The 18,798-nt window shown below is 40.2% G+C and overlaps 1 pseudogene; it reads right to left on the reverse strand.

Annotated features, from left to right (window-relative positions):
- Positions 1–5,643: 5,643 nt before the first annotated feature.
- Positions 5,644–6,345, reverse strand: LOC143397317 (phosducin-like protein 3 pseudogene; annotated as a pseudogene).
- Between the last annotated feature and the right edge of the window lie 12,453 nt (positions 6,346–18,798).

Here is an 18,798-nt window from a genome sequence, read left to right on the forward strand (position 1 = left end):
AAGGAATGGAGTATGCTCTCTATGGATTGAGACCTCTTAAACCGTGAGCTCCCAAATAAATTTTTCCTTCTCTGCAGTTGTTCTGGTTGGGTCTTTTAGTCACAGCAGCTAAATAGCTGACTAAAACAGAATCAAGGCAAGAGCTGCATTGGATAAAGCTAAGCAGGGGAGGAAGACTTTTTTGAAGACTAGCGCAATAGAGGGAAGAGAGATTGAATTCTGCAGAAACAAAGGAAGGAGTTTTAAAAATACTATTGTTGCCGGGAGCATGCCTGTAATCCCTGCAGCTTGGGAGGCTGAGGCAGGAGGATCGAAGGTTCAAAGCCAACCTCGGCAAAAGTGAGGTGTTAAGCAACTCAGATCCTGTCTCTAAATAAAATACAAAATAGGGCTGAGGATGTGGCTCAGTGGTTGAGCGCCCCTGAGTTCAATCCCTGGTACTCCCACCAAATACTGTTGTTTTACTTTTTAGAATTTATTTTTAAATTGGCAAAAAAATGTATATACTTATCATTTTAAAGCACTGAGGTGAGCTAGTGAAAAGTACTGAGCATGTTGTGGGGGGGGGCGATTATGGTTTAGATATGAAGTATCCCTCAAAAGTTCACGTAAGACAAAACGGCAGACAGCTCAGACTGCGTAAATAGATCTCGTGGAAGGAGGGCCCTGTGAGCCACATTGCTGTTTTATGCATATTTCTTTGATCATCACCCACATTGCCAGGTTCCAGAAGCAGGACCTAAGGCTCCCATACCACATAGCTGCTGTGGCCTTAGGTATTGGTCTGTAGCAGGTGCTGTGGTTTGGAGGTTGAATATCCTCAGAGGCCCAGGTGATAAAGGCTTGGTCCTCAGGGTAGCACTATTGGGGGCTGACAGAACCTTCATGAAGAGGGACACTGTGGGAGGTACTTAGGCCATTGGTGGCATGACTTTGAAGTGGATTGTGGGACACCAGACCCCTTCCTCTGTCTGTCTTGCTCCTGGCCATACGGGGAGTAATTTTCTCTACTATGAGCTCCCTGCTATTGCCATCTGGTACCCCCACCAGAGGCCTAAAAGCAATGAGTCTGCTAGTGATCATGAACTGAAATCTCTAAAGTTATGAGTCAAAATAAACCATTTTTCTTTATTAAAAAAATGAGGAGGCAGGGGATTACCAAGGATGGTGGAATGTGATGGACATCATTATCCAAAGAACATGTATAAAGACACGAATTGGATGTCAACCTACTTTATAGACAGAGATATGAAAAACTGTGGAATGTATGTGTAATAAGAATCGTAGTGCAAAAAAAAGTACATGTATAAAGACATGAATTGGCATGAACATACTTTATATATAAAGATATGAAAAATTGTGCTCTATATGTATAATAAGAATTGTAATGCATTCTGCTGTCTTGTATTTAAAAAATAAAATCAATTAAATTAAAAAAGAAAAAAGTTCACGTAAGACAATGCAAGAATGTTCAGAGGTGAGATGATTAGAGTACGAGATGGGTAACAATATCAGTGGATTAATTCACTGATATTAATTAACTGTAGGCATGTAGGGTGTGGCTGGAGGAAGTAGGTCACTGGGGGTATGTCTCGGGGTTTATATTTTGTCCCTAATGAACAGAGCTCTCTCTCTCTCTCCTCTGCTTCCTGGTTGCCATGTCCTGAGCCATGTCCTCTGCCACATCCTTCTGCCATGATGGCCTGCTTCACCTTGGGCCAACCATGAACTGAACCTCTGAAATCTTGACAGATTTAATATAATAAACTTATATTACACTAAAATGTTCTTGTCAGATATATTGGTCACAGTGATGCAAAAGCTGACTAGTATAGGGGGTAGATGTGTTGAGCACATTGGTTACTCCTGATTCTCAAGCATTTTTCTCTGTAAATAGGCCATATGTCTGGCTTGCTTGGCACTCATCACATTTTGATTCCACCTCCCATAGAGCCTGGGACATAGAGATAGATATTACCTTCCATGATGTTTACATTTTCACGACATAGTTTCCTGGCTTTTAAGAAAAACATTCCCTAGGTTGTAAAATTGGCAACAGGTTGAGAGAAGATTTACATGCATTTTAATAGGGCAGAGAATGAATTTACAATTAAACATTCTAAAATAAATGCTTTAAGAAAAGGGAGAGCTTTTGTTAGGGGCCTATCATCAGGAAAAAGCATGTCCACAGTTTAGTCAATCTAAGGGGATTGTCCAAGTCATCTTGGTTGAGTCAGTGCCAGGTCTGGATAGGGAGGTACCCATGCTGGGCAAGGGGTGGCATCACTGGGACAGGAGACTGATCACACAGGGGGAAATGAGCAAATAAGGAGATGCAGAAAGGGAATGAGAGCCAGAGTTCTTATTGTTGGAGAATGGGTAACAATTATAAAAAGAGAGTAATCTGTGATGTGGAATTGCAATTGGAGATATATATATATATGTGAACTCATGGTTTTCAGTATACATAGAAAGCAATGTAGACATAAATGTATTATCAAGGATGGAGAGGAGAGAAGTGACACTTTAATAGCAATAAACATGAATAGCACCCAGATTGTGGTTTCTACGTGCCATTTTTATTTATAAAAAAGCTTTGGAAAGATAGCTGAGTCCAGGGATAGAACAAAAAGAGTATGACAACAATTTCTTATGGCAGAAAGCAAAGAAGTTCTCAAAGAGAGATGGGAGCATGTGAAAAGTTCTTAAAAACTAACTTGATGGGCTCATGCTAACCAAATTTAGGACAATTTGAGCATCTAAATAAACTGCAGTAGTAATAGATTAAGACCTATTGAATGAATTACAAAACCACAATTCTGTACAGATAAAGTTAAATAATAAATGGAAAGTTTGGTTAGAAATAGAATATATGCACCATCTCAAATTATATACCCATGAAATACTTATTAACAATGAAGCAAGGAAAGAAAAAGCATTATGGTCTTGCATGGTCAGTATGCCCCCCTCAGTGGTATTTTCAAGTCATTAGAACAAACATCATCAACAATGACACAAATGTGAATCACATGCCACCTGATGAAATGCAATGGACACTGTATTACTTTTACGATATTTCTTCCATGATTCATTTCTTGAATTTCAAGATCTGCAGATATACAGATGTAAATTGAGGGACAGTAAAAACAAAACAAAACAAAACCCTGTAATTTAAAAAGTGCTATGGTCCCGGGCTGGGGCTCAGTGGTAGAGCGCTTGCCTAGCATGTATGAAATGCTGGGTTTGATCCTCAGCACCACATAAAAAAATAAATAAAATAAAGGTATTTGTGTCCAACTACAACTAAAAAAAAAGTGCTATAGTCATAAAGGTCAAATGTTCTCTTTGATATGAAATAAGAGGGGGGAGGGAAGAATAGAAGGCAAAAGAGGATGAAGGGAAGGGTAGGGATAGCAATAGGAAAGACAATGGAATGAATCAGACACAACTCTCCTATGTTCTTAATGAATACACCACCAGTGAAACTCCACATCGTGCACCACCACAAAAATGGGAAATTATTCTACATGTGTGTATAATATGTTAAAATACACTCTACTGTCATGTATATCGAAAAAGAACAAATAAAAAAAGTGCCATGGTCATAAATAACATGGAAAGATTGAGGAGTTGATCCAGAGTGGAAGACACTAAATACAACACGTGATTCCAAAGCATAACTTTTTTTTTTGCTATACAAGAACATATGGAAACAACTGTCAAAATCTGAATTCAGGATTCAATAAAAATCATCAATAACATCAGAATTAATATCTAATTTGACACCTAAATCTAATTTAACATCTAATCTGCCATTTAAGATTAACATCTGAGTTAATATCAGTATAAACTTTCTGATTTTGATAATTGCATTGTGGTTACTTTTCCTTGATTGTGGTTAGAATTTTCTTGTTTGATGAATATACACTAAAGTATTAGAGGGTAATAGGTCATCTTTCTCAAATTGTTCATTAAACAATTTTACCTTTGTATTTCCTACTATCCTGTAAGTTTGTAATAAGTGGGTTACAGGTTTGTGATTATATTTTAAACAATGAAAACATACAATAAACATATGGATAAAAACACTTCTCCAATAAAAGAAAGAAGTAACTTTCTGAAGTCCATTTCCTTCTTTATTCTGGACACGTTACTTCAACAGTTTCCCTTCTTTGATCTATACTCCTCAGTTTCCTGCTTTAAATGGCATCTTTCCCATCAGTATAAAAACATGTTTAGAATCTCTAGACTTTCTTTGGAGATTTTACCAACTGAAATCTATTTGGAAACAATAGAATGCTTAATTTTTCCTATCAGAATTAGATTGTATGTATCCATGCACTCAGCATTGTGTCTTAGATTTACTCATATTGATGTGAATAACTAGTTAATTTTTTCATTGTGGCTTAATATTCCATTGTACAAATATGCTTCTGTTGATGAATGTTTGGGTAGCATATTGCAGTTCCAAGCATTCTTGTGCCTGTCTTCTGAGGCATAAGAGAGAGTTACTTTACAGAATACGCCTGGAAGGAAACTGCCAGGTGGTAGAATATGCGTATGATCACATTACTAAAATAATAATGCTAAAGTGTTTTCTAAAGCTGTCAGACCAGTTTACAATCCTAATAGTAATGCATTAAAAGTTATGACTCTGCATTTATGGACACATTGATGGACACACAATCTGGACACTTTTGTTTACAAGACTTGGAGCTTTTCTGCTTATTCAGATCAAGTCAGACTTTAGTAAGCTTCTTATTTCACTTCTAGGAACACTATAACCAATTAGGCATTGTGGTAGGTGTGCATGAGTCAGACTATTTTTTTTATGTGACTGCTTAAATTTTACTTCCAAAAAAGAATTTAATATGGCCTTTTACAGTAATCAAGATTCCCTATCTCAACAGACTGAGGTAAACATTATTTTAACTAGGAAAAAAAAAAACACTTGAAGAAATGACAGTAAATTAAACCTATCAGTTATTGCTTTGATAAAACAATGTTTTGCAAGAATTGTCTGTTTCTTCTCAGCAGGATAAAACAAAGTTTTTTCTGTAAAGATCATTCATATGTTGATAACTGTTGCTAGTTTATAAAATATTTAATGTAACTATAAAACTTAATTCGTGTTTTTTTCACTATAACTTATTCACGATTTTTTAAAAAACTCTCATCCCTTTTACTAATTACACATCAAAAAATAGAGAACACACAACTTTATGGCTTACTTAAAATGCAAGTGGGAAAACAGACATCTCTGTCATGCCAGTAACAAGTCCTGACTTTTTTTATAAAGAAAGTATTAATTTTTTTTAAAAAAGAGTTCCAAGAAATTGAATAGAATTCCCAGCAATGATTATTTCTAAAATGTACACGATAGGAAATGTACTCATAAAAACGTTTAAAACCAAAGGCTCCTTCCTGCTTGCTCCTTCTCCTTTCTTCCATTCTCAGAGGGGCCTCCCAGGTCGCCAGCCTCCCCCAGCTCCTGGCTCAGGCCACCCCTCCGGCCCTAGGACCTGGCGCCACAGGCCCAGGCCCAGGCCCAGGCCCAGCTCTTTTTTCTTTAAAAAAAAACAACAAAAAACTCAGTTGATTTGTCACATCAAGAAAGTTCAGCAAATTATGTCAGCTGCGGCTTTAGTCTCTCTCAGAGTCACTGTCCCTCCTCATGGGGATCGAGCACCGAGGACAGCAGCATGTCTTCAATGGGCTTCCTGGGTTTTTCCTCCAGGTCTGTCTTGACTGCTCCAGACTCCAGTTTCCACTTCAGCTCATCTCTCGTCAGCTTCATGCCACCAAACACCTGAGGACCAATGAACTGAGCCTTGATGTCACCTTCCAGGTAAATAAACACTGTGGGCAGGTTCCTATCAGAATAGTTGGGTATGCAGGTGGTTGAAATGGCTTTGACAAATTTGACATCAGGAAACTTCCTGGCAAGTCCACTCAGGTGTTGATTTATCAGGGCACAGAGAGGAATCCCTTGTTTGTAAAAGTGCAAGACTACCCACAAGCCCTCACTGGCTTTTGTAACTTCTTGAACATAATCCTTGCCTGAGATCTCCAAAGCTTCTGCAAATTTGTTCTTCAGCTGGGTAACTTTCCACTCAGCCAGTCTTTGTTGCCTCAACATCTCAATGGCCCCCTCATCCTCCTCGTTGAATTCATCTTCATTCTCCTCCAGCTCCTCCAGAGTCATGTCTTCATATGTTTTCACCACTGACTGCTGGAGGATTGGTGCGCTTCCTCGACCAATCCTTTCAGGCTTGCCTTCGAGGGCAGGATGCCCTTTTTGCTTAAGATGTCATTCCATTCAGTGTCTGCTTTGGGGTCCTGCATCTTGTCTCTGAATGCCCAGGCCAGCCAGTTCCGCCAAACCCTAGCTCTCTTCTACCCACACTATTCTGATTGCTGCTTTGAATCTGCTCTCTGTTCTGATAATCGTGCCCATCTTGCCTTTGGTGGTTGAGTGACTCCATTTGGCTCCTGTCACTATGGGATTCAATTGCTCCAATTTCATTTACGTTTTCCAATTCATTTCCTGCAGTTCCTGTTGCTAGGTCTGCCCTAGAGAGAAGAGTGATCACAGAGTCCTTCAACAATGACACGGTTCCCCCTCACAAATTGTTGCTCAGGGTATTGGTGGAAGGCCCTCTTAGTGTGAATAAGTCAAACCCAAGCTAATGTTCAGATCTCCCTTGGACTCTGAATCCTGTCCTGAATGTTTTAACAAGCTCTTATAGTGGGCCACCTTTGGTTCCAAGTTTCAGCTGACCAAAAAGCAAAACAAAACAAAGTAAAAAGAAAGAAACATGATACAACAACAGAAAACTATTAGGCCTTTCCTAATTTCCTGAATTACCACCTTAAATGTAGTATCTCTGCTTAGTGAACCTGTCACCAGGACTGGGGGCCTGGAGACATCCCCCAAAAGGAGATAGATCTCAACTCAGGTGGCGAGGTCCTGAACATTTTTGCAGAAAGGAATGTAAGGACTGGTCCAAGGGAGGCACAGACTGATTTTGTGAAGAGAAAGCAAGAAGTGCATACTCAGAGACACGGTGGAGTGCAGGATTTGGAGAGGCATGTGCTGGCTAAACCTTAGCAAGGCATGTTTATATGTGTAAAATCTTCAGCAGAGAGACATGATCAAAGAGGGTATTTTTAGTTCTCTTATGTTGGTGACTTGACATGTTAACTGTTACCTCCTAGGGGTTGTATTTTTTTTAGGTCTTTTTTGTTGTATTTTTTGAAGTCTTCTTTGTTTTTGATGAAAATCTTTACCAATTTTCTCATGTGGGGATCTCATCATCCTGGCTTATGGATCTAAACAGTGCTACATGTGTAACATTGAGGGTTTTTAAAAAACTATTTTTGAGTTGTAGTTGAACACAATACCTTTATTTTATTTCTTTATTTTTATGTGGTGCTGAGGATTGAACCCAGGGCTCCGCATGTGCGAGGTGAGTGCTCTACCACTGAGCCACAACCCCAGCCTCACATTGAGGGTTTTATCAAGAGATTGACACATGGATGAAGTAATCAGATCCTAAAAGTATAAATCACAGAAAAATCTATTTGCCGAGCCAAAGAATTCCCAGACATGTTTTCTTTAGGTCCAGTTCAGAAGAGAGGTTATTTATGGACCTGTGGACAAGGTCTGACAATTGATTTAATAGGGCTGTTTGTGATCAAAGCATGTGGAAACCTGGACTTTAAGTCTGGTAAATCATGGCCACTCTTGTTTGGCCCCAAATGTCTCCTTTCTACCTACCCTTTTGTCTTCTATCCTACCTCATTTCCTCCAAATGAGACTTTGATTCCTTATTCGTAAGGGAAGATGAAGGTTGAATATCCGTCTTCTGAAATTTCTTCGAGCTGACAAGGGGCGATGGCCCTGCCCAGCTAGGGATCAGAAGTCTCAACCTGACTGATCTAACCCTGGGATTGCCAGGTTCTGTTGTCTGATGACTCAACTTTTGATGTTCTGGAAAAGAAGGCACAGGCAGCTTTGCACAGCAATAATATGAAACAGCAAACCAATATCCCAATACCTAGTATAAGAGGTAGGAAGAAAAGGATTTTCCTCCACCAGGGGGCTCCAGAAAGCCACGAGTATGGTAAATCATCAAAGCTCTGGCAGGATCAGACGGCACTGGTCTGTGAGCACACATCAGGAAGGCAATGAAGCAGCACTGCCAGAGTTACCAGGAGCACACACGTCACACACTACTTCCATAGGGGCACAGGTTTCACCTCCTGCCCAATCAAGGAAGGAGTTTGACTCTTCACTGGAAAAGGGAATAAAACAAATTAGCAGCATATATATTGACTTTATGTATACATTATCTTATTGAAGTTCCTGGGGATGTACATATTAAATTGAGTATCTGAGTAATACAAACAGTAAAAAACCTGAGTAATACGAGGGACCTAAGCAAACTCCTATATATGGCATAAGTTGAGATAGATAAAGAGTTCCTCCCCAAACAAGGAGGACAGAAATTCCTAGTGCTGGAGGTAATAGTAATCCTGTAATAGTATACATAAGGATTTAGCTTAGATACAATTGAGTATTAGTAGGATAAGCATTTAAAAATAAGAGAATAGGACTGGGGTTGTGACTCAGTGGTAGAGTGCTTGCCTAGCATGTGCGAGGCCCTGGTTTGATCCTCAGCAGCACATACAAATAAATAAGTAAAATAAAAGTATTGTGTCCAAACTACAACTAAAAAATAAATATATATAAAAATAGGAGGATAGTTCCCAAAAGAAAACCCACAAATGAATAAATCAAAAGAGCTAAGCAGGGTGCTATTTGTCTAGTAAATAAAATTGTAACTAAAGAGAAAACAAGAAAAAAATATAAATAGAGTATTAATGTCCGGTAAGACTCATAACCTCAAAAAGGGTTAGCTCTTTGTTGCTGCTGTTGTTGTTCTTTTTCTAGAGAAACATCTTTAAGTCTTCCAAAGGCTCATAGGAATAAGAAACAGGGTCTTTGATTGGTTCCAGATTCTAAGAAGACTCAGGATGAAATAAGGTTCCCCTATACAGATGAATCTTAGAAGTATGTCCTTGTCTTTTATTTGCCACAAGGGTGCTTAAAATAACTTGATAAAGACTTTTTCATTTTGGAAAATTAATCTGAGGGAGAGTCCCTCTTCCAGGTCTTAAGGAAGGCGTAGTCCCCAGGTTGTACTTTATGATATAAATGACATTATCAGGAGCCAGAACAATTTGGTTACCATATTATGTTAAGGATTTTTGTAGTTGGCCTAAGTTAACTACATATTTAATATTTTTTTATATCTTAGGATCTCTTCCTGGATCTGCAGTGAAGACCTGCCATACAGTATTTCACAAAGGCTTAGTTAGAGAAAAGTCTTAGGAGCAATTTTAATTCTTAACAAAGCAACAGGTGACAGACTTAAGCAAAGCTCTCAAGTTTCTTGGCACAATTTTGCCCGAGTTGTTTTAATGTGTAGATTAGCCCTTTCAGCTGTTCCTGATGACTGAGGATGATGGGAGGTAAGAACATAATAAATTATACCTTCAGCTCATGAGCCCACCCATGTTACCTGGGAGACAAAAGAAAGTCCATTATCACTTTGAGGTGATGAAAGATGTTCACACCTAGGAATGATTTGCTTTAACAAAGCCTTAACATTTGGGACTTTTCTAGGTCTGGAGGGATATGCTTTTATCTGCCCATTAAAAGTGTTAGCAAAACTAAGAGATTTATATATGACTTGAGTCCAGCTGCCAGTTTTCTCCAGGGAATGTGACTCATTGTTGTATTGAGGTAAGTAAAAGTGGTGGCTCTGTGTCCCTCCACCCCACCCACCCCAGGTTATTATGAAGACAGAGGGGCAAGCTTTTGTGATTTTTTCCAACAGTAGACTCCAGGCCCCTTTCCCTGAAGGCATAGATGACTAAAATAGTTAGTACACTTCTCCCCAAATGACAGTCATGGATACGTTTCATAGATTTCCACTGATCAGCCTGGGGCAGTAAAACTTTGTGGTTTCCCTCCTGCACCCAACTAGCCACTTTCTATTGATTTATGTCCTCCTTGGCTTGCCTGTTCTTCCTCAATTTGGGGGAAAAAATGGACTCAATTTGGAGTCAGGGGCATCAGGGCCATTTCTAAAGCATCTTGGAGTGCTACCTGTCTAGCATTTTGATCTGCCAATTAATTTCCTTAAATTATAGGAGAACTGCCCTTTTGATGTCACCTGCAAGGTATCACAGCCCCCTGAGCAGGCAGCCAGACTGCTTCTAGGAGAAAGAACATTTCAGGCCCACATTTGATTGGGGAGTTTTTCCCTGTTAAAAGTCCCCTTTCTTTCCATATAGTAGCAGGGGCATGGATACTAACAAAGCATATCTTGAGTCTGTTTATATGTTAACTTGGTTATCTTTTCCCAGTTATAAGGCTTGGTTAAGGGGTATTATTTCAGACTTTGGCACGGAGGTATTTTGAGACTTTGCTTCAGGTACTTCCTGGAGGCTGACTACTCTGTAATCTGCTTTTCAGGTTTCTTCTTTTTTCTAGCTGCTTCCATCATAAGCCATTGTACATCAGGGTTAGTTTGAGGCTGTCTTTAAAGAACAGGTCTTCTAGAATAAACCTGTTTTGCAGTTTCTACACAGGAATGAAGCAAATTTCTTTCTCCCTCTGGGATCAAGAACAAAGTTGCTAATTCAGTTTGGCAGAACTAGACAGTGATTTCTGGCAATTCAGGCAAGAGGCCTTGATATTCAGATCTTTGTCCTCCAGTTAACCATTGATGTCTTTTAATTTTGAGGGGTTAGGACCTCCAATGAATGTCCTAAAGTTAGTTCAGTAGCTTCCTCAACCAGAAGGGCTATGGCAGTTATAGCTCCCAGGCATCTAGGCCATCTGCATAATATGGAATTTATTTAGAAAAGTAAGCCACAGGTCATGGAAGATCATTGAAGTTTTTAAGTGAGGACCCCAGAGCCACACTTTGTCTTTTAGCTACATATAAGATAAATGGCTTGTCTAAATCTGGAATTCCCATGGCTGGGACGAATAATAGTAAGTCCTTAAGTTTTAGAAAAATCTCTTGTTTTCTATCCAACTCAAGGGACCCTGTGTAACTTCATAGAATGGTTTGGTTATGAGCCCCAAACAGGGGATCCAGATGGCAAAACCATCCATTTTGGGCATCCATGACATCCATCCATGGCAAAACCGAGCCATCACTCCAAAATGTCTCTTGATCTAGTAAGTCCTCTTTTCTCTCAGGGAAGAGAGTTCCTTCCATTGGGGTAAAAACATGGCTTAAATATTTTACCTTTTGTTGGAGAATCTGAGTTCTTTGTGAAAACACTCAGTACCTTGTGGCTTCTAGAAAACCAAAAACTTCAATAGAATTCTTATGGATTTTAGCTTCGAGGGGCTGCAGATCAGGAGATCATACACATATTAGAGTAAAGTTCCATTTCCCAGAGTTAGCTGTCTTAACTCTTTGGCCAGAGCATTTCAAGTAAGAGAGAGCTGTCTCTACATCCCTGGGTAGCACGGTCTGAGTGCACGGGGTAGTTTTTATAGTGTCAGGATCAGTCCATTTAAAGACAAACACATACTGTGAGTCTGGATGCAAAAGAAAGCATCCATAAGGTCACAAAGAGTGAACCATGTGGATCCACTGGTATTTGAGTCAGGATAGTATAGAGGTAATAGTATGGAGTGAAATTACAGCTTCATTAATGATCTGTAAATTTTGGACTAGCCAATATTCCCCAGTAGGCTTCAGAACTGGCAAAATAGAGGTATTACAGGGTGACTGACCATGTTGAAGAAATTTAGAATTCAGAGGGTGGAGGCCCTGATGTGCCTCTGGCTTAACAGGATATTGTCCTTTGTGGGGATGAACTTTGGGGTCTTAAAGAAATAGAGACAGGTTGAATACTGATTGCCTTTCCTGGGATTTCAACATCCCAGACCTGAGGGTTTCCTTGAACTAAAACCTTTCCAATTATATTTTCGAGTTTCTTTGATATTATTGATGCTTCTAAAAAGGTTATCTTGGCAACAAATGAAGAGTCGCCCCTAAAGAGGTCAAACCATCTCTTTCTAACCCAGGAGTGGGACATTCTAGGAGTACCAGGAAGGCCTGAATAAAAATTAATTCTCTCAATCTATATACATTATGGATTTTATAAATCTTTTGGCCCTAATTGTTCCATCAACACCAGTAATAGTATAGTTTTATTAGAAAGGGGACCTTGAGGTTTAATCAAGGTAAATAAAATAACCCAAGTCCAAGAGGGAATTAATAATAGTACCTGCTATGTCAAGAGTTACCTCCTGGAATGTTATTTGTAGCTGACCAACAGGTCCTAGTAGAAAGCCTTGGGCATCTTCAGTTCTCACGGGCAGCCTTCCCTAAGCTAAGGACTCTTCTTCCTTCCAAGATGGGACATTCTCTCCAGCAGTGATTTCCCTTTTTGTGGAGGGCCAACACCCTGATTGCTTAGGACCTTTATATCAGTACTCTGCCCCAATACAATGCCTTTCCATAATGTGGTCAGGCAGCTTGAAACAAAACCAAAACAAATCAAAACAAGAACACATTGTTTTTTGAAATGGTCACCCTTTCTCTTGCCCTCCCTCAGGGGCGAGTAATTTCACTTACCCCCAAGCTTCAGGCGTCCCCCACATGGGACACCAAATGCTGCAGTCTGGCTGGGCACAAAATAACCGAGCTGCCACGAGGCACTTGCACTTGTAGGTTCAAACAGGAACTACTTTATTGCCCGAACTCCACTGGTACTCCACGTGTGCTTCCCGGGAACTCTTCCAGCTCTCAATGGGCTCCGGGAGAACTCAACGGGAACTCGAGAACTCCAAAGTAGCTGGCGCCTGAGGCAGCAGGAGCTGCCCTATTGCTGGAGCCGCCCTATTGTCAGACAACAGAGGTCTATATACAACTGAATGCACAGCCTGTTTCAATCCAGCATCATCCAGTCACAGCAATTATACACAGCTTAACTTAATTACCATCATCTTAATGGCTCACCTCTCAACCACTCCTTCTGGCAAAATGCTAGGCACCATCCCGACTTGGCTGTGGCTCTCAACATGCTAGACCTGTTATAACCAGCTTTTTTGTTGTTGTTGTTAAAAGAAGCCCCAGGTATCTCCTGAAGGTGCAGGTTTTTTATTTGCCTGGGCAGGAGGTCCCTTCCTGAGCCAAAGCTTGTTCTCTGGCTCTCAGTCTCCTCTCCTGGACCCTGTGTATTTCCTTGAGTTTGTCTTTATTGTTGAAAACTCCAGAGGCCAAATCTAAGAGCCAATTCACGGGAGTTTGTGGCCCCATGATTTGTTTTTGTAGTTTCTTTCTAATGTCTGGAGCCAACTGGCTGAAAAGGTAGGTACCTGGTAAAACCTGTCCTTCACAAGCATTTGGAACAATATTAGTGTACTTCCTCAATATCTCAGTGAATCTGCTTAAGAACAAGGCAGGATTTTCATCTAACCTGTGTTATTTCCCTGATCTTATCATAATTTATAGGCAGTTTTGCTCGTAGGATGTCGTATTTCCTCCAACAAGTAATCATGTAATTTTGTTTTTGTAAGTCTTCGCTTCCTGCTTGATTTCAATTCAGGTTTGGATTTGGGATTAGTTTGATCCCTAGTGTGGACTTTGTTTCTATAGGCTGTGCAGCTGCCCAGATGTGACTCTTTAGGAGTGCAACAGGCAGAAAGGAAAACATGGAGATGGGTCCAGGTTAAATTATAAGTAATAGTCAAACCCTTAAATTCATCAATAAACTTCCTGGGGTCTTCAGAAAATCATTCTGACCTTTGCTTATTTTGTGCTGCATCAGACATGGAAAAAGGGACATGGATGCCTCCTGCCAGCGCTCTGAGAAAATCCAGGTTTGGGGGATCAGAATGATATGAAATCCCTCTTTGAATTATTACAGCGATGCTGGGTTTCTCTGGAAGAGGAGGATATAAGAGCTGGTATGTAGGAGGTGAGGGGTTTAAGAAGTAGGGGCTGAAAGAGAAGATTCGGTGGAACTCAGCTCCCCCAGACAGAATGTTCTTATTAAAGGCCTATGTGGGGGACTTAACAATACATCCTCTATAGGATCCTCCTCACCAGAAAATTTTAGGGGCACATGAACATGAAACAAAGATCACAGTCCCCTCTCAATTTTGGATCTTGAAAAAGAGACATGAAGGCTGTTTGTTAAGGGATTTCAGTCAATTTTCCTTCATGCCTACAAAATATATGTAACTGACGGATAGCATTAAAATATAGAGTCCCATTTTGGGGCCATATTTTTCCATTTTATATTGAGACAGTTTATGTTGAGGCCAAGCCACATTAAGTCATCTGCCTTAAAGTGACTCTAGTTGTTTAATATATGACCAAAGGTGGAATTTACAGGTTTAAATTTTGAGTTACCCATAGCTGAATGAGACACTTGTGAACCTGCTGGTATAGATCTAAAGGAAAAGAAAAATAAATAAAGACGTGAAAGGTTAAGATTCCAGGGTTCTCCAACACTACTAAGCTCCTGTGCCCATGAGGCCATGTTAGCCTCCTGCTGTTGCCATCCACCAACCAGCAGGTTCCCCACCTCCAGTCAGCAACTTTTCTCCAGGTGTCCCCAGGTCCTTCCAGCACATGGGGAAGTTTCATCTCCTTACCTAAGTTCCCAGGAGAAGCTGTGTCTCCTTATAGTAGTTACGAAAAGCAAAGTTGGATAAACACAGTGGTCGAGTTTTTAGATTTTTATGGAAAGTAAACTCTCAAAATCTAATCTCATCCACGTGGGCTTTTCAACTAATTTCTTTAAGAATAGAAATGACACAAAATTCTTGTAAACAATTTTTCAGAGGAAGTGGGGATGTTTTAGAACTGGATCTCAGTTCAGACAGGAAAAAAATAAAGAGAGTAAATTTTACGATGGACAGAAGTGCAGTATCCTGTCCAACAGTAAGGGAATCCCCTGGAGTCCCTGCCCTCTATTTGTGGGGATAGTGAACAGACATGCCTTAAAAAGATATGCCTTAAAAGAGCCATTGTGACCCCAGAGAAGGGGCAATGACTTGGTCAATTAAATGATGCCAATAAGGAGGATATCGTCTCCAGAAATCCTCAGACGCCAGGCAAACAGGGTGTTTCCCTTCAGGGCTATATTCTATAAGGAATGTCAAAGAAGCGACTTAAAATCTTGGTGGCTCCACACCCCAGGTGCTGTTCGAAAAGAAAACGAAAGTACAGTGGAGGATCTGTCTGGGTGCTCAAAGTGAAAAGAGGAGAAGGGGCCTCCCTTGAGAAAGTAAGATTTATTGGCAGTGGCTTAGGGGGAGGGTGAAACATGAGCTCCCACCAAGAGCAGAAGGAAGGGAGAGAAGGAAAAGGCGACAGGTTAGAGACAAACTCTTCCATATTATATGAGAAAGAACGTAAAAGAAAATGAGCCAGAGGAACAGCCAATGTGTGAGTGTTTTCAATCCAAACTGTGCTGCTTTAAGGAGTCACCTTTTTTTGACTTACTAGATCAGAACCGGTTCCCTCCAACATGGGTCATGGGAATGTTATCGTGTCTAGGGAGACAAAGAAAATAGTTAGGGTGTTGGTGGATCAGGCCTTTCATTGATGTCCTACAGACAGCCTCCCTAGTCCCATCCACCCAGGAGCAGTTTAGGTTGTCCTGAAGGGTTTTCTAGGAGGTAGCCTCAATCCCTGGGGCATTCCCCTGACACCTGTATTCAATTTGGTTTCAGTCAAAGGCTGCAAGTGCCTCTTAACTTCAGTGGCTTTATAAACCCACACTCATTTCCTTGGGATATTGGAGCGCCTGGAGGAAAGAGCAGAGGTTTTTCAGGGAGTGGCATGCAACCCAAAGGCAGAAGCTAAGAGAAAAGGAAAGTATCCCCTTAAACTTACCAAAGTCAGTGCCTCTGTTTACAGTCCCATCTGGGTTGCTGAAGAGATGTCACCAGAACTGGGGTCCTAAGGAGATCAACCAAAAGGGACCTCAACTCATGCCATGAAAGTCCTGGACATCATCGCAGAAAAGAATTAGGGATGGGTCCGAGTAAGGCATAGACTGATTTTGTGAAGAGAAAGCAAGAAGTGCACACTCTGAGACACAGTGGAGTGCAGGCATCCGAGAGGAACGTGCTGGCCTCACCTTAGCAAGCCATGTTCGTATGTGTAAAATCTTCAGTGACGGGACATGGTCTAAGAGGATATTTTTAGTCCTCTCCCTTATGTTGGTGACTTGACATGTTAATCATTACCTACTAGGGACTGTTTTCTTTCTTCTTTGTTTTTGATGAAAAATATTTACCAATTTTCCCATGTGGGGGTCTCATCATCTTGGCCGGTGGATCCAAACAGTGCTACATGTGTAACATTGAGGGTTTTATCAAGAGTGTGACATAGGCATGAAGTAATCAGATCCTAAAAGTATAAATCACAGAAAAATTTATTTGCTGAGCCAAAGCATTCTCAGACCTGTTTTTCTTTAGGTCCAGATCAGAAGAGAGGTTATTTATGGAACTGTGGACAAGGTCTAATAGTCAATTTAATAGTGTTGTTTGTGATCAAAGCATATGGAAAGTGGAATTCCAATCTGGACTTAAAGTCTGGACGTGAATCATGGCCACTCTTTGTTTTTCCCACATGTCTCCTTTCTACTTATTCTTCTATTCTACCTCAAATTCATATCCATACATTCATCCTGATCCAAGTTTATCTTCCTTCCACCATTCTCCCACACCAATAGTATCCACTCCCACTAATGTTACCTCAATTTCTCTCTGTGCAAATTAGGTTTTAAAGACATTGGATGGTGGTGTGAAATGGGTTGACTATAAGCTTGAATGGAGGAGATTTATTGCCAAGGAAATAGTATTTCATGAATCTGGATTTAATGTCATGGTCCATATAAGAAGTCTTGAAATAAAATAGGTTGAAGTGATGGAACTGCCTTTGGAAGAATATTAAAAGAAAGATCACCAGGCTTAGGGAGAAGAGCAATTTAGAATAAATTTGACAATCCACTATTTGCTTATTTTCTCTGGCAACTTCCCAGAGGATGGTCTTTTCTTTAAGGCAATGTAGAATGTACTCACACAGGGGCACTAGTTCCTTTAAGAAGCTCAGTGCTGGATGCCCGATAAGGGTCTGGACTGACATAGGGGATACAGCCATAGGACCTTATTCAATAAGGATGACAGCAGTTTAGAAGGGTAGTGTCCTGCAAAGTGGAGACAAGAGTGATCAACAAGATCAGAATGGTGACCAGGAGCCTGTGGTTATGTGTAAGAGGTGAAAGTGCATTCCTAGAAATAAGACGCAGGGGGTGGTCAAAAAGTATGCCAAGTGTAGCCAACTCACATAATGAAAAAGATCAAGAGCTGGAGATCAGATATCCTTATAAAATTGTGATACAAACAAGTTTTCGGAATCTATCTCAGCTTATCAATCCAGACCCCATGACACATGAGAGCTTTCTCTTGAGGAATGCCATAGCAAGTAAATATGGTAAATATTTCACCAACATTTTCCTCAAGTTTATAATCTTGATAAGTTTTCTTATTAGTTTTCAAAACTCTCACATTACTTTCATGACTTGTGGAACCAGAGCCATTATAGAAGAAAGGGCCAAGTAAAACCTCCTGAGATTGATTGTCCACCCATCTTCCTGCTAAGACAGTAAACCAGAAGTAATGCTTTTTCCCAAGGAGAATTGTAGAGAACAGCATTCCTATCAAAATCTTACAGAAAGAATACATTCTTGTACTTATAATATCACCATTTGAATCGCCTGTGTGCACCTGTGTGGCCACTGCAAAAGTAGGTGATTCAATGTTTGTGGACCATTATCTTAAGTCAGTAATAGAACCAATCATAGCCAGTCTGCCACATTTGATATCTTCATTGCAAAATATCAACACATTCTCTGGCACTAGGCATACAGCTATTGATTTGTTTAATGTATTTATCTCAATCTATGTCAGTAATGACAATTAAAAACAACTTGTTTTTACACTGGAAGGAAAGCAGTGTGTGTCCATGCAGGTGTTTCAGAGTTATCTTAAGCCTTTAATATAGTCTTCAAGGCCATCATTGATCCTGTTGATATTACACAGAATATCATATTTGTCACACACATCAATGGCATCCATGCTAATTGAACTAGTATACAGGAAGTAGCAAGTATTCTGGATTGCTCACTAAGACAAAGACATGCCAATATGTTGGAAGATGTTTCACATAAATCCATTGTCACATCAATAAAGTTTTTAACACATCTTATGGTCTGTGGAGATGACAAAAAAAAAGGGCTTGGTATAAGATCAAAAATGTGATACTGGCTTCTCTGCTATGGGTGCCATGTGATTTGGTGGATCCCATGATACTAGAAGTATCCATTGTGAATACAAATGCTGCATTGAGTCCCTAGAATGAGATACATTGTGGCTTCTCCTAGTTTCCAAAGAACTGCATATAAATAATTTATAAGGAACTACTTATAAATTCTTTTATAGGTTATCCAGTCTCTGATATTCTGTTATACCAACACAAGACTAAGACCCAATAAGCAGTGACAGTAGCTACATCCAGTTTTGTGAGAGAACTACTTGATGTTTGTAAAGGAGCAATGGAAGAGGCTGAGTGTCTGCCATGGGATGATAAGTGACATAAGCTGCAGATCACCAGACCATGAGTCATGGGGTCAAGCAGGTACAATTGCAGCCTAACCAACAATGCTATGGTACATGTAGAG

The sequence above is a fragment of the Callospermophilus lateralis genome, chromosome 1 (genome assembly GCF_048772815.1).
Source record: "Callospermophilus lateralis isolate mCalLat2 chromosome 1, mCalLat2.hap1, whole genome shotgun sequence".
In the NCBI taxonomy this organism is placed as follows: Eukaryota; Metazoa; Chordata; class Mammalia; order Rodentia; family Sciuridae; genus Callospermophilus; species Callospermophilus lateralis.